This window comes from Parasteatoda tepidariorum, chromosome 3 (genome assembly GCF_982258835.1).
Source record: "Parasteatoda tepidariorum strain Cologne lab strain chromosome 3, Ptep-v5.0, whole genome shotgun sequence".
Lineage (NCBI taxonomy): Eukaryota > Metazoa > Arthropoda > Arachnida > Araneae > Theridiidae > Parasteatoda > Parasteatoda tepidariorum.
In genome coordinates this window covers 4,801,330-4,827,085 of record NC_141757.1, presented here as the reverse complement: position 1 = coordinate 4,827,085, position 25,756 = coordinate 4,801,330, and the positions used below count along the sequence as shown (strand labels likewise).

The 25,756-nt window shown below is 31.5% G+C and overlaps 1 protein-coding gene across 1 annotated transcript in view; it reads right to left on the bottom strand.

The window, feature by feature from the left end:
• Window positions 1-16,610, bottom strand: part of LOC107456840 (phosphatidylinositol N-acetylglucosaminyltransferase subunit A) — a 223,531-nt gene extending 206,921 nt beyond the window's left edge. The window contains exon 1 of the mRNA XM_087158644.1: window positions 16,322-16,610. The gene's annotated coding sequence lies outside the window, so the exon portion shown is untranslated. The remainder of the gene's footprint in view (window positions 1-16,321) is intronic.
• Window positions 16,611-25,756: the final 9,146 nt, after the last annotated feature.

Here is a 25,756-nt window from a genome sequence, read left to right as displayed (position 1 = left end):
GATCCTTTAATATATCGAAAAACACATTAAATAAATAGTATAATGTAAAAAAATGAAAAGAAAAAAATATAAAAAATTTTGAAAATTGACCTCAGCCGGGGTTCGAACCTGCACCCCCTCGCTTAATGCGTATGTCACTAGCACGTGGTCTTAGCCGTTGAACCACGTTTATACGGTGATCGGGCTACTAAATAGATTCAAGTACCTTCTCCCGGTAAGCTAAGCAATAAAATTAAGGGGCATTTGCAGCCCCCCTAATAGGTCTATAAAAATTTTTCTTTGTAGGTTGGTTCGGCTCTTAGAGGCGAAATTTCCGTCCGAGTTTGAAATTTATAGCTTAATAATAAAGGGAGTTAGATGGACTTGAAATTTGAACCTTTTGCCCTCCTTTTTATTTTATTTTTTATTCCATTATGCGTTCTTTCACCAAGAAAGACACTTGAATTTAAGCATGGAACACATTTCGAATGCTAAACTATCGTGAAAATAATGTAAAAGGAGTTTAAAAAAATAATATAATAAAAATAAACAATTTTTACAGGATTTTTCCTGTTTTTAAGCATTATTTGAAATTTCCCGAATAAAAAAAAATTTTTTTTACATAAAGGATCCTTTAATATATCGAAAAACACATTAAATAAATAGTATAATGTAAAAAATTGAAAAGAAAAAAATATATAAAATTTTAAAAATTGACCTCAGCCGGGGTTCGAACCTGCACCCCCTCGCTTAATGCGTATGTCACTAGCACGTGGTCTTAGCCGTTGAAACACGTTTATACGGTGATCGGGCTACTACATAGATTCAAGTACCTTCTCCCGGTAAGCTAAGCAAAAAACTTAAGGGGCGTTTGCAGCCCCCCTAATAGGTCTATAAAAAATTTTCTTTGCAGGGTCGTTCGACTCATAGAGGCAAACTTTCCGTCCGAGTTTGAAAATTATAACTTAATATTAGAGGGAGTTAGACGGACTTCAAATTTGAAACTTTTTCCCACCATTTTATTTTATTTTTTATTCCATTATGCGTTCTTTCACTAGGAAAGACAGTTGATTTTGAGCATGGAAAACATTTCGAATGCTAAACTATCGTGAAAATGTTGTAAAAGGAGTTTAAAAAAAATAATATAATAAAATTAAACTAATTTTGTCTGGATTTTTCCTGTTTTTAAGCATTATTTGAAATTTCCCGAATAAAAAAAATTTTTTTTTATTTATGGGATCCTTTAATATATCGAAAAACCTATTAAATAAATAATATAATGTAAAATAAGCAAAAGAAAAAATATAAAAAATTTTAAAAATTGACCACAGCCGGGGTTCGAACCAGCACCCCCTCGCGTAAGGCGTAAGTCACTAGCAAGTGGTCTTAGCCGTTGAACCACGTATTTACGGTGATCGGTCTACTACATAGATTCAAGTACCTTCTCCCGGTAAGCTAAACAAAAAACTTACGGGGCGTTTGCAGCCCCCCTAATAGGATTATAAAAATTTTTCTTTGCAGAGTCGTTCGACTCATAGAGGCAAACTTTCCGTCCAAGTTTGAAAATTATAACTTAATATTAGAGGGAGTTAGACGGACTTCAAATTTGAACCTTTTTCACGCCATTTTATTTTATTTTCTATTCCATTATGCGTTCTTTCACCAAGAAAGACACTTGAATTTAAGCATGGAACACATTTCGAATGCTAAACTATCGTGAAAATAATGTAAAAGGAGTTTAAAAAAATAATATAATAAAAATAAACTATTTTTACAGGATTTTTAATGTTTTTAAGCATTATTTGAAATTTCCCGAATAAAAAAAATTATTTTTTACATATAGGATCCTTTAATATATCGATAAACACATTAAATATATAATATAATGTACAATAAAGCAAAAGAAAAAAATTAAAAATTTTAAAAGTTAACCTTAGCCGGGGTTCGAACCCGCACCCATTCGCTTTATGCGTAAGTCGCTAACACGCAGTCTTAACCGTTGAACCACGTTTATACGGTGACCGGGCTACTACATAGATTTAAGTACCTTCTCCCGGTAAGCTAAGCAAAAAACTTAAGGGGCGTTTGCTGCCCCCCTTATAGGTCTATAAAAATTTTTCTTTGCAGGGTCGTTCGACTCATAGAGGCAAACTTTCTGTCGGAGTTTGAAAATTATAACTTAATATTAGAGGGAGTTAGATGGGCTTGAAATTTGAACCTTTTTCCCGCCATTTTATTTTATTTTTTATTCCATTATGCGTTTTTTCACCAAGAAAGACACTTGATTTTAAGCATGGAACACATTTCGAATGCTAAACTATCGTGAAAATATTATAAAAGGAGTATAAAACAATAATATAATAAAAATAAACCAATTTTCCTGGATTTTTCCTGTTTTTAAGCATTATTTGAAATTTCTCAAATAAATTTTTTTTTTTTTTACATATGGGATCCTTTAATATATCGATAAACACATTAAATATATAATATAATGTACAATAAAGCAAAAGAAAAAAATTAAAAATTTTAAACTTTAACCTTCGCCGGGGTTCGAACCCGCACCCATTCGCTTTATGCGTAAGCCGCTAACACGCAGTCTTAACCGTTGAACTACGTTTATACGGTGATCGGGCTGCTACATAGATTCAAGAACCTTCTCCCTGTAATCTAAACAAAAAACTTAAGGGGCGTTTGCAGCCCCCCTCATAGGTCTATAAAACTTTTTCTTTGTAGGGTTGTTCGGCTCATAGAGGCCAACTTTCCGTCCGAGTTTGAAATTTATAACTTAATAATAAAGGGAGTTAGATGGGCTTGAAATTTGAACCTTTTTCCCGCCATTTTATTTTATTTTTTATTCCATTATGCGTTCTTTCACCAAGAAAGACACTTGAATTTAAGCATGGAACACATTTCGAATGCTAAACTATCGTGAAAATAATGTAAAAGGAGTTGAAAAAAATAATATATAAAAAATAAACTATTTTTACAGGATTTTTCCTGTTTTTAAGCATTATTTGAAATTTCCCGATTAAAAAAAATTATTTTTTACATACAGGATCCTTTAATACATCAAAAAACACATTAAATAAATAGTATAATGTAAAAAAAGGAAAAGAAAAAAATATAAAAAATTTTAAAAACCGACCTCAGCCGGGGTTCGAACCTGCACCCCCACGCTTAAGGCGAATGTCACTAGCACGTGGTCTTAGCCGTTGAACCACGTTTACACGGTGATCGGGCTACTACATAGATTCAAGTACCTTCTCCCGGTAAGCTAAGCAAACAACTTAAGGGGCGTTTGAAGCCCCCCTCATAGGTCTATAAAAATTTTTCTTTGCAGGGTCGTTCGACTCATAGAGGCCAACTTTCCGTCCGAGTTTGAAATTTATAACTTAATAATAAAGGGAGTTAGATGGACTTGAAATTTGAACCTTTTTCCCGCCATTTTATTTTATTTTTTATTCCATTATGCGTTTTTTCACCAAGAAAGACACTTGATTTTAAGCATGGAACACATTTCGAATGCTAAACTATCGTGAAAATATTGTAAAAGGAGTATAAAACAATAATATAATAAAAATAAACCAATTTTCCTGGATTTTTCCTGTTTTTAAGCATTATTTAAAATTTCTCGAATAAAATTTTTTTTTTTACATATGGGATCCTTTAATATATCGATAAACACATTAAATATATAATATAATGTACAATAAAGCAAAAGAAAAAAATTAAAAATTTTAAACTTTAACCTTCGCCGGGGTTCGAACCCGCACCCATTCGCTTTATGCGTAAGCCGCTAACACGCAGTCTTAACCGTTGAACCACGTTTATACGGTGATCGGGCTGCTACATAGATTCAAGAACCTTCTCCCTGTAAGCTAAACAAAAAACTTAAGGGGCGTTTGCAGCCCCCCTAATAGGTCTATAAAACTTTTTCTTTGTAGGGTTGTTCGGCTCATAGAGGCCAACTTTCCGTCCGAGTTTGAAATTTATAACTTAATAATAAAGGGAGTTAGATGGGCTTGAAATTTGAACCTTTTTCCCGCCATTTTATTTTATTTTTTATTCCATTATGCGTTCTTTCACCAAGAAAGACACTTGAATTTTAGCATGGAACACATTTCGAATGCTAAACTATCGTGAAAATAATGTAAAAGGAGTTGAAAAAAATAATATAATAAAAATAAATTATTTTTACAGGATTTTTCCTGTTTTTAAGCATTATTTGAAATTTCCCGAATAAAAAAAATTATTTTTTACATATAGGATCCTTTAATATATCGAAAAACACATTAAATAAATAGTATAATGTAAAAAAAGGAAAAGAAAAAAATATAAAAAATTTTGAAAATTGACCTCAGCCGGGGTTCGAACCTGCACCCCCTCGCTTAAGGCGTATGTCACTAGCACGCGGTCTTAGCCGTTGAACCACGTTTATACGGTGATCGGGCTACTACATAGATTCAAGTACCTTCTCCCGGTAAGCTAAGCAAAAAACTTAAGGGGCGTTTGCTGCCCCCCTTATAGGTCTATAAAAATTTTTCTTTGCAGGGTCGTTTGACTCATACAGGCAAACTTTCTGTCGGAGTTTGAAAATTATAACTTAATATTAAACACATCAGAGTTTCAATGTTTTCGAGGCCTGTTGCCATCGCTGTTACTGTAAAATTTTTAACATTTTATTTCTATATAATTGCTGTCAAATTAATAACTTAATATTAGAGGGAGTTAGATGGGCTTGAAATTTGAACCTTTTTCCCGCCATTTTATTTTATTTTTTATTCCATTAAGCGTTCATTCACCAAGAAAGACACTTTATTTTAAGCATGGAACACATTTCGCATGCTAAACTATCGTGAAAATATTGTAAAAGGAGTATAAAAAAATAATATAATAAAAATAAACTAATTTTCCTGGATTTTTCCAGTTTTTAAGCATTATTTGAAATTTCCCGAATAAAAAAAATTATTTTTTACATATAGGATCCTTTAATATATCGAAAAACACATTAAATAAATAATATTATGTTAAAAAAAAGAAAAGAAAAAAAAATATAAAAAATTTTAAAAATTGACCTCTGCAGGGGTTTAAACCTGCACCCCCTCGCTTTAGGCGTAAGTCACTTGCACGTGGTCTTAGCCGTTGAACCACGTTTATACGGTGATCGGGCTGCTACATAGATTAAAGTACCTTCTCCCGGTTAGCTAAACAAAACACTTAAGGGACGTTTGCAGCCCCCCTAATAGGTCTATAAAAAATTTTCTTTGTAGGGTGGTTCGGCTCATAGAGGCCAACTTTCCGTCGAGTTTGAAAATTATATTTTAATATTAGAGGGAGTTAGACGGACTTGAATTTGAACCTTTTTCCAACCGTTTTATTTTATTTTTTATTCCATATTGCGTTCTTTCACCTAGAAAGACGCTTGATTTTAACCATGGAACACATTTCGAATGCTAATCTTTCTAATAGATTATCTTTAGTTAATATATTTTTATCTTTAGTTAATAAATATATTTTTAGATTATTCTTTACCTTTAGTCATATACTTATTTTAAATTATTCAAATAAATTACCTTTAAGTTTTTCATATATTTAATAACATAATATAGCTTTTTGCAATTTACATTTATTATGTATATTTTACAACGGAGAAAACGAAATTTAATATAAAAGTAAAAATAAACTGAAATAATAAAATTTAGGAGTTTGATAATTTTTTGCACCAAATTAATGCCATTACAATTATTTTTTTTATGTTGACTTTAAGTCTTTGAAAAATTATTAGAATAGTTCTTTAGAGTTCGATAAGTATTATTATATATAACTTTAGTGAAATACTCTAGTTTGAAAAAAATTGTGCTATTTATAAAAAATTAAAAGTTTATGTGAAGCTGAATTTTAAAAAAAATAGAAAGCTATTAAACGGCACTATTTTGTTTAACATGAATAACACAAACTATTTAAAACTTAGGAAAAACAAGAACTGATAAAAGTGAACAATTTATTCCACAAGAAATGTAAAAGCAGTTTCGATTAAATTTTTATGAGCTCTTAAATTATGTTTCCTGTGGTGGCGAAATGTTACATGCCAAATGTTCTCATTTTTCTTCAAGAGCTCAATAATTTCCATGCTTCATTTAAAAGTTTCCCCAACAGGAGCTTGTTCAAAATTTTGACTCATCTTTGCTGCAATAGAAGTAAAAAATTTTATTAAGAAAGGTGAACAAGTGTATTTAAGGCAAGAGACAATAAGGAACAGTCATTAAAAATAAAATAATACCAACCAATTAATTCTGCAGCATATTGTTAAGGTATGAGTAAGTCTTTTATAATCAGTAAAAACTGAAATAAATTTTTAATGGTCTTCCATGTTTTTATAAGATTAATAGAAAGTGAAATTAAAATTATGCATAATTACATGGAGTATCAGTGTTACTTGTCCCATTTTTTAAAATATTTAACCTTAAGAAAAAGACTTCATTTTTAGATAAATAATTTGAACTTTTCCTTTAATTTCAAAAAATAAATTAATCTATTAAATTATGAAAAAAGCAGATATAAAAAGTACCTACATATTAGTATATTTAAAGTTAAACGTGAGTTAATACTTTTTTATTAAAAATATTACCCTGAAAAAACTTGTTAAGTGCTTTAACAACAACAACAACAACATTTTAGTAATAAAATAAAAATTAATTCTACTTATTACGGCAAACGATTAAAACAGTAAATGCAAACGATTGTATATGCAATGGATAGGCAAACGATTCAAACTAGTATATTAAAAATTGGATTTATTATGTTTAATACAAAAACAAGGTTTTAAAAATTGACAATATAGTAGTATTTATTTAGAAAATCGTGATGTATGTAAAAGTATCTGTTATAATAAAATGCATTAATTTTTTTCATCAATGCGATTAAAATGAGTAATTAAGTATTTCGTTCTCGAATCTAGGTAATCGAATTCATGTTTAATAAAACATTTCACAACTTTGTTTTAAACATACTTGAAGAAAATTTATAGTTAAAAACTCCATGTAAAATTTAGTTTAAACCTTTTTAATCAGTGAATTTTGAATTGGCGACTTACTAGGAAGCCAACTAGGAAGAAATAAAATCAGATTATAGCAACCTTTGAAAACCTAACTAGTATTCTCTTTCTTCGAGCGGAGTGATAGCGTGTTTTAATTTGTTTCTTGTAGTAACTCAATATATTGTCTGTCAAATCCGTGTTATTTTTAATAAGACTGAAAATCGAGTTGCGATCTATCAAGTAAGTTTCCACTTTCTTTGCCGCATTTATTGCAGATTTATATATATTTATAATGTATAATCCTTTATTTTATAGCTGTTTAAGTTGATAATTGTGATTGCATTGATTTTTTTTAAAAAATTTATATTAACTTATTGTTGAAGTTAAAGTATTGAATGTTATAGTATTATCAAGTTTTTATAAGTATATTTAAGGAAATATAGATGGTTAAACATATATGTTTAAATTTCATAAATACATCATAAACTCAAATCGAAAATGCTGTGAACAAAACTGTTTTGTGTTTCAAATACAGGATCATAAAAATGTTATAGGGGCTAGTTCTAATTTTGCCTGAGTAATAATTCCGAGTAATCAATTTAGACTTGTTTTTTTAATGTAATCAGTCGGACTTCTATTTAACAAACTTCCATTTGGCGAATTTTTTCGGTGAACCAAGAACATTTGGAAATTTCTTCGTAAAATAACTTCCAAATAGCGAATCGAATTTTCTATTTAACGAACTTTTTTTTGAGATCCACTTTCCCTATTTCCCAAATTATTTCAGAACATTTTAGATTTGTTAACCCATTTTATGGGGGGATATGACCGAGAATTGATTTTCGAAGCCACTTAATTTTTAGAGAAAGCAGTAAAATCCCTTTCCTTTTTTGTTTGCATTTCAAACGAAGAACTCAGACAAAATGAGTGGATTTTATCAGTAGAAATTAAACTTAAGAACGCATGTGGTAATGTATGTTTAAAATTACTTTTATAATAAATGCAGCTATAATTTTATGCATAAATTTAGCTTTCGTTAGTACAAAATATATGTAGCATGATAGTGTAACACTGGATAATGTTTTGCTCTATTATTGCTTTTCACGCAAATTTCTTTTATGGTTAAGATTTAAAAAATAAATCGTAGATACTACTTTGCAAGATAAAGGTGTATCAACTGATATTTTAATTATGTCTAGTGTTCATGAATTTAAAACTTGCTCGTGTTAAGTATTTCAAAAGGCTATTTTCTTTTTAACGAATTTTCCATATAACGAAGTTATTATCGGGATTTAGAGACTTCGTTAACTGGAGGTCCGACTTCTTTCAGTGTATATTAATTTTTAACTTAATACCTTTAATTCTTTATTGAATAGCAAATTTTTGATCTAATCTATTAATATTGTATACCAATATAGATTTAAGTATAATGTGCCTTAAAATTACACTATTTTGAATTTTGTAAACGTTTACTGTATAGTGTATACATTTTTTTGTTATTGTTGTTAATTCTATTTAACTGTGATTATCGATTGCTAGTTCGGATAGTTGGTGCCGCTGCTTACGTAAGAATTTTTCAGGGGTTTTGTTTAGTATTCAAATTCTAGGATTAAATTCAAATACAAGATTTAACTTTGTTAAAAACGAAATATATTTTAGTTCATTTTTTAAAATTTTGAGTTTAATATTTCTTCATGTTTAATATTTCTTTATTTTTTGTGTTTTTTTTTTGTTCATTCTTCTTGAAACTGAAACTTTACGCAAAAATTCTTTTCCAATTTTTTCTCTACCCAAATTCAAATTTAATGCCAAATTTGAAAGTTTTCCATACGTAATTTTTTGTTACAGTTTTTATTTTGCTTTTCAATTTTTTTTAAAGTAACAGAATTTTAACACCTGAAATATTTATTAAAAACAAATTATAACGAATTTCTTTACATAGATGTTTTACTATAAAATGAATTTACCGGTGATTTTAATTTCAAAATTTATAGCCTTCGGTATGTGAAGAGCAATTTGGCGATTAAGCAAGTTTAAATTTGTTCGCTGCGTTGCTATGGCGACCACTGATGTTTTTCTCTTCATTTTCACTAGCAGGCATTTTTAATGTATTTACATAATAATAATTTAGAGTATTTTTATATTCTTTTTATTATTAAAGTATAATTAATGACTTGACTGTGATTTCAATATAAATGCTGAAGAAGGAAAAATATTTTGTGACATCTTGAAACGCGTACATAGGCAGGATTTGAAAACCAATCCAACGACAAACATCAATTGAGACAGTTTTTGCAACCCATGATTTGAAATATTGTGGCATTTAATGGAGTCAATCCAGAAAGAAAAACCATTTAATAACTGTTTTTTTTTTTTAATTTTTCTTACCACTCATATTTAAAACATGTTCAGATTCTATGCTACGCAAAGAAATGCTTTTTTAATATCGTCGCATCTTAATGAAACCACCCCTTATTCTACACGAACTGCTTCCAAATTTGAAACTAAATTCGAAATATTTTCCGTAAATTTTCTGATTTCCTTCTTTCATGAAACAAAGAAATTGAAAATTAGCCTTCAACTTGTAAAATCCAGCTTGAATGGTAGCTTTGCGTATTAAGCTATAAAACGAATAGAAAGAACTAGAACGAATTAAAAAAATATCGCAACCAAATGCAAAAATTTTAATATTTTTTTTTTCATCTAGTTTAACTGTGACTTAAAATCTAAATATACTTTATACATTTTTTGGAATAGTATGTTATTTCGTGTGTCGAAATCTAATTTTTAATAAATTGTTATTAAATTGTTATTAAATTATTATTAACTGTTATTAATTTTATTAAATTATTTTGATCACTATTGATGAAGTAAATGAATTAAGCATTAATTTAGTGTAATTTATCTTTTCATTAAAAGAAAAATGCTTAATATATTAAAAATCGATTTTGTTACAACAATTGACTACCCAGCTATTGTAATTAGTTAATCGATGGCATTAACTAGGCTAACAGTACCTTATTTTTTATTAGAAAATATTACCCTGATTTCTGTAGACACACCTAAGTATCTCTTAAAAAAAGTGATTTGATTCAACAACAAAATATAGTTTAAGATTGTTATGGAAGAAATATAAAACTGCTGTTTTATAAATTTGCTTGATTTGAAAACTAATGGAGGAGTTTTGGCTTTTGCATATTAAACTATAAAACTAATAAAAAAACAGAAAAAATTAAAAAAATATTATCACCGATTAAAACATTAATTTGCATCTAAATTTAATTTAGTGTCAAAAAATTAAATTTTTTTCCACTCTAGTTTAGTTTAACTATGATTGAAAATCAAAATACAATTTATAAATTTTTTTACAGTAGTACGTGATTTTGAGTGCCGAAATCTAAATTTTAAATAAGTTGATTCCAGAAAAATGCATGAACTTTTTATTTTATTTCTCAAGTTCTGTCGATATTGTGGTTTTTTTCATTTAAAGTTCATTACCGAAGCATTTTAATTATTTTGATTACTATTACTGAAATATATGAATTAAACATTAACTTATTTGATAAAAATTATCTTTTTGTAAAAAATCGAATTTTTTTTAAACAATTGATTACCTATTGGTTAATCGATGGCAATAACTAGGGTAACATTATTATTTTTTTTTTTAATAAGAAAATGTTATTTAGACTTGTCAACAGAAATAGTGTCTCTCTTAAAAGTGTGATTTAATTCAACATCAAAACGAAGTTTAAGAATGTTATGGACGGAATACAAAACTGTGATTTTATAAACTTGCTTGATTTGAAAACTAATATAACTTTTTAATCATATAATGAACCCTATTTTGGGTATAAATTATTTTTGAATTTGGAAATTTCGAAATGTTTGAAGTACGATTGTTTTAGTAACTTATATCAAAACGTTAATATAAAATTGACTTTTTTTTTATCATTGTTATAAAGATTAATCTTCTTAAAAATCAACTGAAAAATCCTGAAATTAAGTTGAAAACACTCAAATGTTACAAAGCATAGTTTACATAGAAGTAGCGATCCCCTAATTAGAAGAAAAAAAATTCCAGTTTGATTTTTCATTTCAAATGTTCCGTTGAAGATCGGCAAATTGATGCACGTGAGTTTATTTTTATTCACTTCGGAAAACTCAAAACGGCGTTTGTGAATTTTCCTCTTTCTTTTTTTCTTTCTTCATAGCTATTTTGTTTATTTGCTTTTTTACTTCAATACGAATTTAAAGTTTTAAATTAAGTATGTTATTTATTTCAGATGTAGTATGCGTGTTTTTAATAAATTATGTACTTATTTGCTGTAGCATTGCAAGAATACCAATTTGATTTTTCATTACCGTCAGTTTCACGTTGCTTTCGATTATTTTAAATTTAACCGTTTAATTTTACAGTAAATGCTTTGTTGAGTTTCTTACATAATTATAAAACATTGTAAATAATTCCTGAATACAATAAATGTTTTCATATGAGCTGAAGTAATTATATAGCTTGATTTGGAAAGAAATTAAAAAATGTTCAGTCTAGCACAATCTCTAGCCAAATTATTAGACGGATTATAAGATTTTATATAAAATCGTAATTATCAGGTTGATACCATACAGCTTTATTGTTTTTTGCGTGACTGAAACTGGTTTGCATTTGTTAATATTCGTGTATCAGTTGGTTACGCTAAAAATAAATACAAGTAGGAAGTATATAAAAAATCTCCTTAATAAAACCAATTACATGTATATTTAAGTATAAAAGTATTGCAAGCTCCTTGTGTAAAAAAAGTATTACATACAAACATATTGGGTCTAATTATTATAATATACTAATATAATACTTAATATAATGAATATTCTATATTTATATAATATATCGTCTAATTTATCCAATCGTCGAATATCTTATATATTTTTTAATTTAACTTGTAGCGTATCTACCACTACAAAATTACAACTACACTTCACTAGTATATAAGACATGTTAACTCGACTCTATGTCGGGATACCTTTTCATAGATAACGGTTGACATGGTCTGTAACTACTCTCCCTACAAACTAATTGATACACAAAGGTAAACAAGTGCAAACCGGTTTCAGTCACGTAAAGACAATAAAACTGCATCCCCTGATAATTAAGATTTCACATAGAATCGTCTAATAATTCGGCCAGGGAGTGTATAAACAATCACTTTATTTTTCAGTTATGATTAATACAAGGCAATTACAATTTGTTGCAGATGTACTAGAAGAATATATGCAGATTCTTATAACTTCAATGGACGATTAAGATATGCTAAATATATTATTTTTTTAACAAAATAGTTTGTAATTTTTAATTGATGCCGTTTCAATTTAAAACTAAAACTAATTTCAGTTTGTAATTTTAGCTAATTAAATTCAATCTAAGCTTTTTTAAAAGCTTTTTTGACATAAATATTTAAGGAAATATGAACATTTTTATTAAAAAAAAAACTAATTTTTTTATCTTATGTTTTTTTGCTGTGACGTTGAAAATATTCAGTAAAATTAAGCAAATCATTTGGAGCGACTTAAAATTAATTGCAAAATTATTGTTCCAAAATTTGAAGAGAAAGTTCTGGAAAATATGCAAAGTATTTAAAGCAGATCTTTTATACTGCACATGCGTGGAAAAAATTTAAAATTATTGTTTCATAATTTAGTAATTAGAACCATACTTGGCAACTAATGGAAAAAATATTGATTTAAATATCTTACAATTGTAAAAAGTTTCAAGCCATTTTCTAAAGAGTTTTTGTATTTTTTAAGAGAAATCTCAAAATAGTAAGGGTTTTTTCACATATTAAATTTGGTTCATGTTGTCCAGTAATTCCAATGTAGTTTAATTTGCAATACTACACAGTAAAATTTGCGAAAACTCCCTGATCATTTAGATCTTTCTTTTAAAAAGTACAAAGTAAGCTTAGAAAATTATTTGAAACGTTTTAAGTCTTTAAGAGAGTTAAATCAGATTTTTCCATTATTTTTCAAATATGATTCACTACAAAATTATGAAAAAATAATTTAAAATTTTTTCCACGCATTCGCAGTTTAAAAAAAACTACTTTTAATACTTATATCTTGCTCACTTTCCTTCAATTTCTTTTCTAACTGTAAAACAGTATTTTTGTAATTAATTTTAAATCGCTTCAAAAGTTTTGTTTAATTTCGCAGATTTCAAAGTTATAGCAACAAAAAAAAAGCATAAGACAAGACAAAAAAATGAATTTTTTATAAAAACGTTCTTATTTTCTTAAATATATAAACTAGATTTACTAAATGTTATGCAGTTATTACAAACAAGAACCAAAGTAGTATATATCTACGCTGCAAGTTACTTGCTTGATTTTCTGCTTTAGGGCGTTCAAAAATACTTATTTTCTTTTGTCAAGCATTGCCAGTCCATCAAATTTCTGAAAGATTTAAAATGTACTGCAAAGTATGAATCAAAGTACTGACGTAAAATAACCTTAGTGGTAGACAGATCATGGGTTAGTTCCCTTGCAGTTAGGCTAATCACGGGAGACTTTCGTGGTTTTCCTCGCCATGTAACTCAAATGCGGATTGGTTGTTTCCCAAAGTGCTCCACGAAGGCAAAATTTTTCCAGGCAAAAATTTTTCCACGAAGACATTGAAATTTGAACACTTTAGCTAGATGAATAGTGGTCGCAATTTTGTTTCGTAATAATTTTTTTTTGGCAATATAATTGTAGTGATATTTATTTATCGCTTTCAGGAAGCTATTTAACACATGTGTTGTCTTTTTTTGCACAAAACTCAAGTTGAGATTTGTATGCTCTGGCTTGTCGGAAAGTTTGTCTAAATTTCGATTGACGATAAATGCTGCTTTTAGCGATCAGAAAAAAATTATAGAAACTTTGCCATTCCGATCCATTGTGATGGCTTAAGGGATAGAGCTTTTGCCTTTAAATGATTTGAACCTGGTTCGAATCCCAGGGAGGGCTGGTCGATACGAATTCCGCATCTGGCTTGCACCAACCACAGTGCTGACGTAAAATATTATCAGAGGTAGACGGATCATGGGTTAGAGTCCCCTTGCTGTTAGGCTAACAGTGGGAGGTTTTCGGGGTAGCTCCATCACAAAGTCAAATTTCTTCCGATACTTGATCCAGGAGTTCTCTTGTCTCCTGGATTGGGTTCAAAATTGCAAGGCTATGGATTGGAACATTGGTAGCAATAAACTGAAAATTCAGTCTGCTGTTCAGCGACAGTTATAAAAAAATCAATAAAAAAATCGCATGAACACTTTTAAAGTTTCAAAGTAATCCTCTAAGTATTTCTTGAGAAATCATAAAAAAATATGAAAAACTGAAAGTGTCATTTTCTATCTGGTACTTTTATCAGTGTTTACATTCTCATTAGTTTTTTATTTTAATTCCACTTAGGTTCTTGCAATACTTTTTTACATTATCTTACATATGTTAGGGCTTTATATTTATATTTTGTGTTTAATTTTTGCTTGCCATTAAATTGTTTTTTATCATGTCTCTGTGTTTTACTATTTTACAACTAATATTTCTTAAGTATTGACATATATTTGTACATTGTTCTGTTACATGTTTATACATAGCTTAGGGTCATCACTTAACTAGATTTGCTGGATTACTGGTTGACAATTGTTTTGCTTCAATATCATCAACTGGACAGTCCCTTGCCATATCATCTGCTGCTGTAACCAAAAATGCTTTTAACAATTTAATCTTTCCTTAAGTTTACAACTTTTTCGTCATAGTGATTCCCTATACCCAATTAATTTTTTATTTACTATCCCTGACCAAGCGTAAATTTGTCAATAACAATTATTAATTTCACCAATTTTAATCATGTCTTAAACATGTTTTGTATTTACCAATGTTTCTATATTGTGTTCTCTTTTCTAAATGTGCTTAACACAACTCAACATAAATTTTCTGAGTTTTTTTATCCCTCACTAGTAGGGGATCAACTAATTTAGCCAGTTTTCTATTCTTAGCTTTTCATAGTCTAATACCATCTTTTTTACAGATAAAATTTTGTTCACATGCCACCACTGGTTGCACCGTTACATATTCAGCTTTTGTCCCGTTTGATCTATTTTAAACTAATTTCGCTTCGACCACCGGCCCCACTCCTTATCTTTTGAGTTTTAATAGTATTTTATTGTTTTAGTAGTCTGTTTAATTTTTAGTTTAGCCACATATCAAAATTTAAAGAATTTTCATACTCGCTCCGACCATCGGACCGTTATTTTGCTTCGCGTTCTTTTAGGTTCCTCTAATATCTGACGCTTATCTAACTAATTATGATACCAATCAATCAAATTAACGTTTTTTATACTCGCTCCGACCTCCGGACCCACTTTCTATTTTCTTGTTTTTACAGCTTTAACAAATATTAGTTGCCTGTACTCAATGTATTTTGTTCCTAATCAACATAACCAATATTTTCCCCTCTCGCTCCGACCACCGGACCCATTTTCTAGCGGTTAGTACTAACTGTTTGAAATTTATTTGAATAAGAACAGCATACAAAAAGGATTCTGCAAGTAAAACAGGAGAAGTTTATCAAAGAAATTAAAAAAAAAAGCTTTCTGGATATATATTTATTCTACAATTATTAAGTTTTGCATTTTTAATATCCATTGCGAAAGATTCTTGTAAGTAATTATTTTTTGACGTATGGTAAAATATCAACGAGAAATGTTGCCAGAGCTGTATGGCAAAGGTGTACCATAACCTATGGAAAAATATTTCTTCATAAACTGTAGCACATCTTAGTTTCATGGCAAAAATTTGCCATATAAAAAAATGCCATAGGATATTCCTATGGGGTTTTGCCTATGGCAAAAAATTTGACATGCATGTATGGCAAAATTCTGCCATACTATATGGCAAAATTTTTGCCATAGGCAAAACCCCATAGGAATATCCTATGGCATTTTTTTATGGCAAACCTATGGCAAATTTTCCTAAGGGCAATCAATCAAATTAACGTTTTTTATACTCGCTCCGACCTCCGAACCCACTTTCTATTTTCTTGTTTTTACAGCTTTAACAAATATTACACTGGTTATCATAAATTAAGGAAAATTCACAAAAATCGCGATAACTCAAGAAATTACACATGGAATTTTATGAAACTTACCCACAATATACAACACATAGTAAGGTATTAAACAACATAAAAAGAAATTATCAGACATTAATAGTAGTATAGAAATTAGCACATGTATAAAATAAACAAATTGGAAGTATCGGTTTGCAATAGAAAAAGTACCTTTAATATGGAATATGATTGCCTCTAGAAGCAATACAGCACAAACAGCGATGTGTGATGCTTTCAATTATGCGGTCTATCAGTTCAATAGGAAGTGAGAGCCATTGCTCTTGTAAAGCAGTTGCAAGCGTGGCAAGGGTCTGAGGGGGCGGATTGATGGCAGATACACGCCTCCCTAGAGCATCCCAAACGTGCTCGATAGGATTCAAGTCCGGGGATCGAGCTGGCCACTCCATGCGAGTAATTGTTTCCTGTTGAAGATAATCATCAACAATGCGAGCTCTGTGTGGTCTTGCATTATCGTCCTGTAACAGGAAGCAATCACCAATTGCCCCGGCATATGGGCGCACATAAGCATCAAGGATGTTGTCTCGATAAACCTGAGCATTCACGGTTCCCCTTGGAAAGACATGGAGGTATGTGCGCCCTCCTAAGGATATGCCTCCCCAAACACAGACACTGCCTCTTCCGTATGCATCTCTTTCACGGATGTTTGATGGATGATAACGGGTCCCAGGTTCTCTCCATATCAAATAACGTCTACTGTCACTTTCTAGACTAAACCTGGACTCATCCGTAAAGAGAACAGGCCTCCATTGATCTGACGTCCAGTGGACATGTTGTCGGGCCCACTGCAAACGGTCTCTCCTATGGCGTGATGTGAGCGGCACGCAAATGGCTGGTCGTCTCGCATACAGACCACCTTCGTGGAGCCTTCTGCGCACAGTTGACGTTGACACCAACCTTCCGGTGGCTGCAGCAAGAGAGGATCTAAGATGTGTCGGAGTAGCGGTTCTATTCCTGCGTGCACTTAATGTCAAATATCGGTCATCGGCACTGGTCGTAACAGTTGGCCGTCCTTGACTGAACCTCCTAGATGCCGAATCTGTGGTTTGAAATTGCCTCCAAAGTCTATGAACCACAGATGGACTCACATTTAGCCATCTGGCCACTTCTGATTGACTCTGCCCTGCCTCTAGTCTCCCGATGGCTCTCCATCGTAGTTCTTCAGGCAAATGATGCCTAGAGGTCATTATTACGAATTGGCTATCTCAGATTTTCAATGTCGCAATCACAGTAAAATTTGTGTGCTTTCTCTCAAACTTGGACTTTTATGCTCCAGGCAGATGACGTAAGCCGAGTGCAGCGCCCCTAATTTGCATATTGCAATTTTACTCAGCTACTCTTAGTGGACAACATATGCAAATTTTGCACGGTTTGGCTTACTTTTGCAAGAGTTATCGCTATTTTTGTGATTTTTCCTTAATTTATGATAACCAGTGTAGTTGCCTGTACTCAATATATTTTGTTCCTAATCAACATAACCAATATTTTCCCCACTCGCTCCGTTCACAGGACCCATTTTCTAGCGGTTTGTACTAACTGTTTGAAATTTATTTGAATAAGAACCGCATACAAAAAGGATTCTGCAAGTAAAACAGGAGAAGTTTATCAAAGAAATTTAAAAAAAAAAAGCTTTCTGGATATATATTTATTCTAAAATTATTAAGTTTTGCATTTTTAATATCCATTGCGAAAGATTCTTGTAAGTAATTATTTTTTGACGTATGGTAAAATATCAACGAGAAATGTTGCCATAGCTGTATGGCAAAGGTATACCATAACCTATGGAAAAATATTTCTTCATAAACTGTAGCACATCTTAGTTTTATGGCAAAAATTTGCCATATAAAAAAATGCCATAGGATATTCCTATGGGGTTTTGCCTATGGCAAAATTTTGCCATACACTTTTGCCATACACTTTTGCCATACACTTATGGCAAAACTTTGCCATACAAAAAATGCCATAGGATATTCCTATGGGGTTTTGCCTATGGCAAAATTTTGCCATTCAAAAAAATGCCATAGAATATTCCTATGGGGTTTTGCCTATGGCAAAAATTTGCCATACATGTATGGCAAAATTCTGCCATACGTATATGGCAAAATTTTTGCCATAGGCAAAACCCCATAGGAATATCCTATGGCATTTTTTATGGCAAACCTATGGCAAATTTTCCTAAGGGAAAGAAATGTTTGTTTAAATTTAATTTGAAACTTGCATAATGCGTAAAAGAAAGACAAAATTAAACCACATTTAAAACATCTAAATAACTAAATGGAAAAGAAATCGATATAAAATGTTAAAGATTTGTTCAATAAATGCTTTAAAGATATATCACTTCAGATTAAATTTTTTAAACCATTATTTTAATAATTTGACTCACTCAAATAACGAAAAATCTACGTAAATTTATGCTTATTTCTAATCTATTTGAAACTTACTTAACAATACAAAAACAAAATATAAAGAAATCCATAGTTAGAGCATTTAACCCTTAGGAAAATTTGCCATAGGTTTGCCATAAAAAAATGCCATAGGATATTCCTATGGGGTTTTGCCTATGGCAAAAATTTTGCCATATAGTATGGCAGAATTTTGCCATACATGCATGTCAAATTTTTTGCCATAGGCAAAACCCCATAGGAATATTCTATGGCATTTTTTTGAATGGCAAAATTTTGCCATAGGCAAAACCCCATAGGAATATCCTATGTCATTTTTTTATATGGCAAATTTTTGCCATGAAACTAAGATGTGCTACAGTTTATGAAAGACCAGGACTCTCTCTATCTCTCCCTGGTGATAGGCAAACCAACACCTGCTTATCCCGACTGGCCAGTGGACACCTAAAAAGTCTCACATTTTCTGCAAATCAAAAAATCTTTCCTCTTTGCCCTAAATGCCAACAAAACCAGGCATCACCTGAGCACATCTTGAACTGTTTAGGGCTGGACTGGAATGACATTCATTCCTCTCCCATTCTGGTTTCGGATTTTCTGAATGTCAACGGATTCATTGATCTGGTCTGACCCCGTCAGACCAGATGGGAATTAGCAACAACAACAACAGTTTATGAAGAAATATTTTTCCATAGGTTATGGTACACCTTTGCCATACAGCTATGGCAACATTTCTCGTTGATATTTTACCATACGTCAAAAAATAATTACTTACAAGAATCTTTCGCAATGGATATTAAAAATGCAAAACTTAATAATTGTAGAATAAATATATATCCAGAAAGCTTTTTTTTTTAATTTCTTTGATAAACTTCTCCTGTTTTACTTGCAGAATCCTTTTTGTATGCTGTTCTTATTCAAATAAATTTCAAACAGTTAGTACTAACCGCTAGAAAATGGGTCCGGTGGTCGGAGCGAGAGGGGAAAATATTGGTTATGTTGATTAGGAACAAAATACATTGAGTACAGGCAACTAATATTTGTTAAAGCTGTAAAAACAAGAAAATAGAAAGTGGATCCGGAGGTCGGAGCGAGTATAAAAAACGTTAATTTGATTGATTGGTATCATAATTAGTTAGATAAGCGTCAGATATTAGAGGAACCTAAAAGAACGCGAAGCAAAATAACGGTCCGATGGTCGGAGCGAGTATGAAAATTCTTTAAATTTTGATATGTGGCTAAACTAAAAATTAAACAGACTACTAAAACAATAAAATACTATTAAAACTCAAAAGATAAAGAGTGGGGCCGGTGGTCGAAGCGAAATTAGTTTAAAATAGATCAAACGGGACAAAAGCTGAATATGTAACGATGCAACCAGTGGTGGCATGTGAACAAAATTTTATCTGTAAAAAAGATGGTATTAGACTATGAAAAGCTAAGAATAGAAAACTGGCTAAATTAGTTGATCCCCTACTAGTGAGGGATAAAAAAACTCAGAAAATTTATGTTGAGTTGTGTTAAGCACATTTAGAAAAGAGAACACAATATAGAAACATTGGTAAATACAAAACATGTTTAAGACATGATTAAAATTGGTGAAATTAATAATTGTTATTGACAAATTTACGCTTGGTCAGGGATAGTAAATAAAAAATTAATTGGGTATAGGGAATCACTATGACGAAAAAGTTGTAAACTTAAGGAAAGATTAAATTGTTAAAAGCATTTTTGGTTACAGCAGCAGATGATATGGCCAGGGACTGTCCAGTTGATGATATTGAAGCAAAACAATTGTCAACCAGTAATCCAGCAAATCTAGTTAAGTGATGACCCTAAGCTATGTATAAACATGTAACAGAACATTGTACAAATATATGTGAATACTTAAGAAATATTAGTTGTAAAATAGTAAAACACAGAGACATGATAAAAAACAATTTAATGGCAAGCAAAAATTAAACACAAAATATAAATATAAAGCCCTAACATATGTAAGATAATGTAAAAAAGCATTGCAAGAACCTAAGTGGAATTAAAATAAAAAACTAATGAGAATGTAAACACTGATAAAAGTACCAGAAACCCGGAAATTAAAAAAACTTAATAAATTCAGATAGATGATTGAATAGGCGTTTGCAATAAAATGTTTTTGACCAAGAATGAGATCGAAAAAATATTAAAATAAGTAGCCAAAGTTAGCGAAAGATTCCACTTGTAGTGGATGACACGTTAATATGGCGGTCTGATACTCTAAGCCTAAATCAATGGAACATCGGATTTTAAACACTCAAAAATGGAAAAATTGGCCACCCGGAGGCCGGAAAAGACTCACCAGGAACGCCTTGTGGGTTTACATGTTGAATTTAATTAACTTCGGGGTGATTTTATTTCTTTTAGAAGATGTTTTTGAGGACTCCATAGAAGTTGTTGTTTCGCTGGTGGAGATCTAGATCAGCTTTTCTCTATGGTATACTGCCATACAAATTTCTGTGGTTCCATAGGCCAATGGTGACGTGCCATACAAATCCTGATGGTTACCATTAGTCTATGGTATACTGCCATACAAATCTTTATGGTAGCCATAGGCTTTTGGGGTTTTGCCATACAAATCTCTATGGTAGCCATAGGCGTATGGTATCTTGCCATATAAATTTCTATGGTAGCCATAGGCTTATGGGGTTGTGCCATACAAATCTCTATGGAAGCCATAGGCTTATGGTGTTGTACCATACAAATCTCTATGGTAACCATAGGCGTATGGTATCTTGCCATACAAATTTCTATGGTAGCCATAGGTTGCCATAGATTACCATAGGCTTCTCTATGGCAAATTTTCCTAAGGGAAATTTCACACCAGCTTATTTTAAATATATAATCTAATAAAATCATCAAACCAGATTATTCGAGATTCAAAACTAAAAGAGGAATAGCATTTTAAAATTTAAGAAAAAATTTAAATATTCTTAAAAAAGATTTTTTCTTCTTCCATTTTTTAAAATGTATTTCAGCTCTCACATATATATTTTATAGAATAAAATTGTATCAGAGTTCTTAAAATTTTTTTTCCTCAAATTTCAGTTGTTGCAACTTCGTTATCGCAGCAGTGCAAGCAGACTGAAACTGTTCTGGGGGTCAGATTTCAAAAACGAGAGAGATGATTCTTTATTGTTTATAAATGAGATTGAAAAAATTATTTTTACTTAACTTCTATTTCATTCGGCAATTGTATATACTTTAAAAAAATCACCTCGGCCTTGCTATTACTACTCAGTGGCGCGACAGCCCATTGAGGGCCAAGGCCTACTGTGCCCATCTCAGTTTTCGTGACCTTGGGCTCTGGGGTGCAGGAGCAGATGTTCCGGTCAGGTGGTCAGCCGAACGCGGAACCCCCAGTGTTCGGCCTTGCTATTAGTTTAGTAATATTATTTGGGAGAAAAAAAATCTATCTGTCGTTTCTATTGCCAGTAACATAATTAATTAGTTACTAAACCACCATAAAAAATCGTCCACCTTTAGAAATATTTCGTCTGTCTCTTGTATGAAAGCGTTTAAATACTCAAATACAGCGTGTTTGGATAAATTTTTTTATTTTTTCTGTAAACCATATACTAAAATGTGTAAGGAGATATGCAACTCTATTTGTCTCCCCATCCCACATTATTCTGTTATATAGCTAAATAATGGATTAATACTTGAATAATACCTGTGCCTAACTGCTGTGTTTAGAGGGTTAAGACATGTGGTTAGCAGTCTGTGATCGGTTAAGATAAAAAATTTATGGGAAAGAGATTAAATGAAAATTCCTCGTAGATTTAACATGGGTTTTATCGACAAACAAGTTTCATTCAGTTAAATCTAGAAATTTATTAGTATTAATTTTTTTTATACTTGTTTTAAAAGTTTTCTAAGCCAATTAATATTATTACTATAACTAATATTATTAACATTGTTAACTGAACAAGGAAATGCGTGATAGTAAAATCCTGTAAGTATAGGACTAAGCAGGCTTAACAAACTGCCACGTATAATATTTGCATTATTGGTGATTTTAGCACCACCTACCACCTCGAGTGACATAGGACAATTTTATTTTGCAAATGTTCCATAAATAATTTGTTGCATATTTTGGTATTTTTGGAATTTTTGACGTTCATTCGTTAACTTGAAATTAAAATCTAAGGTCTATCTCATACCGAAAATTAAAAAAAAAAAATAATAGTGTGTTTGCCAAATACTTAAATGTAGCTATTAATATTATAACTGTTAACTAAGCAAAGAAATGCGTGATAGGGAAATCGAGAGTAGAACCTTTTAAATGTAGAACAACTCAGACTTTAACAAACTACCTCATATTACATTTGCTCATTGCGATTAAAATCGCAATGCATTACATTGAATCGCATTACATTGCGATTAAAATACTCAAAGCATAGGGCAAAAAATAGTGCGTGGAGTCCCTCCGCGCGGAGGAAGTTAAACTTCGTAACCTGCGACGTTAATTGTAGAAGATTCAGCAGTCGTAGAAGGATCCCTAGTTCTACTCAAAGACTCTTTTTTCTGCTCCGCTCTCTTCCGTGCTCTGTAATAATGGTAATATTGTGCATTTTTCCCTCGTGGACCTCTTGAACCAGTGGAAGTGCTTGTGGTTGCCTCATCGTCTCGCCATGGAAAATGTATTTGTATTAATAATGTTTGTGAATGCGCCATAATGTAATTTCCAAAGAGAAAACCTAACAATCAATTGATATTCACAAGAGACGTACCTTGGCATAACCTTAAATCCGCCGCATTGTCCGTGGGATTGTTTTCACTCATTTTTTACAATTGTTATCCACTAAATTTGAAAATAAAAACTACTATCCTATTAAATTGTATGTGTATCAAATCAAACTAAAAAAATATTTATAGAAAAACAATACTTTTATGACTTTTATTATTTTTATGCTAGGGAGAACCAAAACAATATGGAAATGAATGAGGGAAAACTGGATCCTACCACGTGATTTTCCGGCCAATAAAAATGTAGCGTTAAACGTTTAGCGCAACCTTGTTGGAAGTCGCATAAGAAGTATAACTTCAAAATATTTTCCTTTTGTTTCGGAAGAATGCTTTTAAACAGAAGCGGAATAAAAAGTAACTAAGGTAATAAGTTTTCTTGAAACACTGAGATATTAAGTGCAAACACTGAGTGCAATTAAAATATTCTATCATCTGTTTTTTCTTCTTCTTCAATTTAGTAGCAAAATATCCCATTTAGCATGATTCATAAATTAAATATTAATATTTGGGAAAATGATGTTTACAATTCATTTCTCATTTGTGTTATACATTATATTTTTTAAAATCAATTTACTTTTCACGCATTGGTAAAAATGCTTTAGTATTTTCTATACAAAAATTAAAAAATGGATTTTGCCCCTTTAATTTTAGGACGTGCTTACGTTGACGAAATAATTTTTTCCAATCAGATTTCAGGAAAAATTCCGTATATATCTTATAATGTTAATTACTCGGTACATATGTGCGATGGCATGACTTCGGAACATCCTCAGGGATGTTTTCCAGACCGTCGCAAATAGCCCATTGTGCAGCTGTAGCGCGACGTAAATAAAGTACCTAACTACCTACTCGGTAACCTACTCGGTAACCAGCCAGATTTTTAGTATCCATTTATTACCCGAACCTAGCAAAGGGAACTTTTTTACCCGGTACCAGGTACCCAGACCTTGCTTTTTAGTCTGAAGACCCAGCAAGTGTCAAGACTGCGTACCTGAACACAGCCAATTTTACCGGACATGCAGTGCCTTGTAACGCTCGTATTTATTTGACACAACCATATTCCGAATTACAATTACCTTAAAACGATTGATAAAATGAACTGTAGTTTTGAAAAGTCAAGTATTCCATCAGTTTCTTAATAATCTAGCTGAAGTAACTGTTTTATGCAGGACATACTTTACTCTTGAGCAGAAATTTAAATCAGGTAAACCATGATAACGTGGAAACCTTTGGGACAGGGATTTATTTTATTTATTTATTGGTACACATACATACAAGATTGTGTGCTCAAGGGCATAAATATGGTTCATAAACCTTTGTCAAGTAGAAAAACAGATAGTACAATTCAGGGAAGACAGCAAGAAGATACAGCTGTGGGATTCGAACCTGCTACTTCTCCGCTACCGATCATTTGGTGAGTGATAGAGCTCGATCAGAGAGGCTTGTTGAGACAGTTGTTGTTGTTGTTAATTTACGTCGCACTAGAGCTGCACAATGGGCTATTGGCGACGGTCTGGGAAACATCCCGGAGGATGATCCGAAGACATGCCATCACAATTTTGATCCTCTGCGGAAGGGATGGCACCCCCGCTTCGGTAGCCCGACGACCTGCGCGCGAACTTGTTGAGACAGAGATGCAGGCTTAAGAAAGGAATCCGCTTATGAGAAGGATATTTAAATTCAAAAATTTAATGCTGAAAACGATTTGAACTTTATTAATATGATAATTAAATAAATACAAAATTATAAATGCTTGTTTGAAGTTAATATAATTATTATGAATAAAATTTAAAGCTAACTGAAAAAAACCCGATATATTTGTGTTAGTCTCCCAGTAATTTGCTTTCACCATACGAATAAATACAATATGTTATTATTACTTGTGCTTATACATTGTAAAATATTGTGATTTTCAATTGCCACTATTTTTTGTGCTGAGGTAAATTAAATATATTTTTAAGTAAAAAAATTGGTCCCGCAGTGGACTGATCGTTAAGACACGGTTCCCAGCAGATCACCGAAGTCAAGCATCACTGGCTGCGGTCAGCGTGCGGGTGGGTGACCACTTGGATCAGTCTGCGTAGGGACCGAGGGTGTGCGGTATGGGTCCTCGTTAAACTGTTCTACCGTAAAGTGCTCGACTTCGCGTGCAGGTCGTTGGGCTACCGAAGCGGGGGTGCCATCCCTTCCGCAGAGGATCAAAATTGTGATGGCATGTCTTCGGATCATCCTCAGAGATGTTTCCCAGACCGTCGCCAATAGCCCATTGTGCAGCTCTAGTGCGACGTAAATCAACAACAACAAGTAAAAAAATTGTAGTTATCGTGCAAACAATTACATAACTTTGACGAAATAACAATGGTTTGAAAGAATTTATAGGGAATATATTACTAAAAAATTTCTTGTT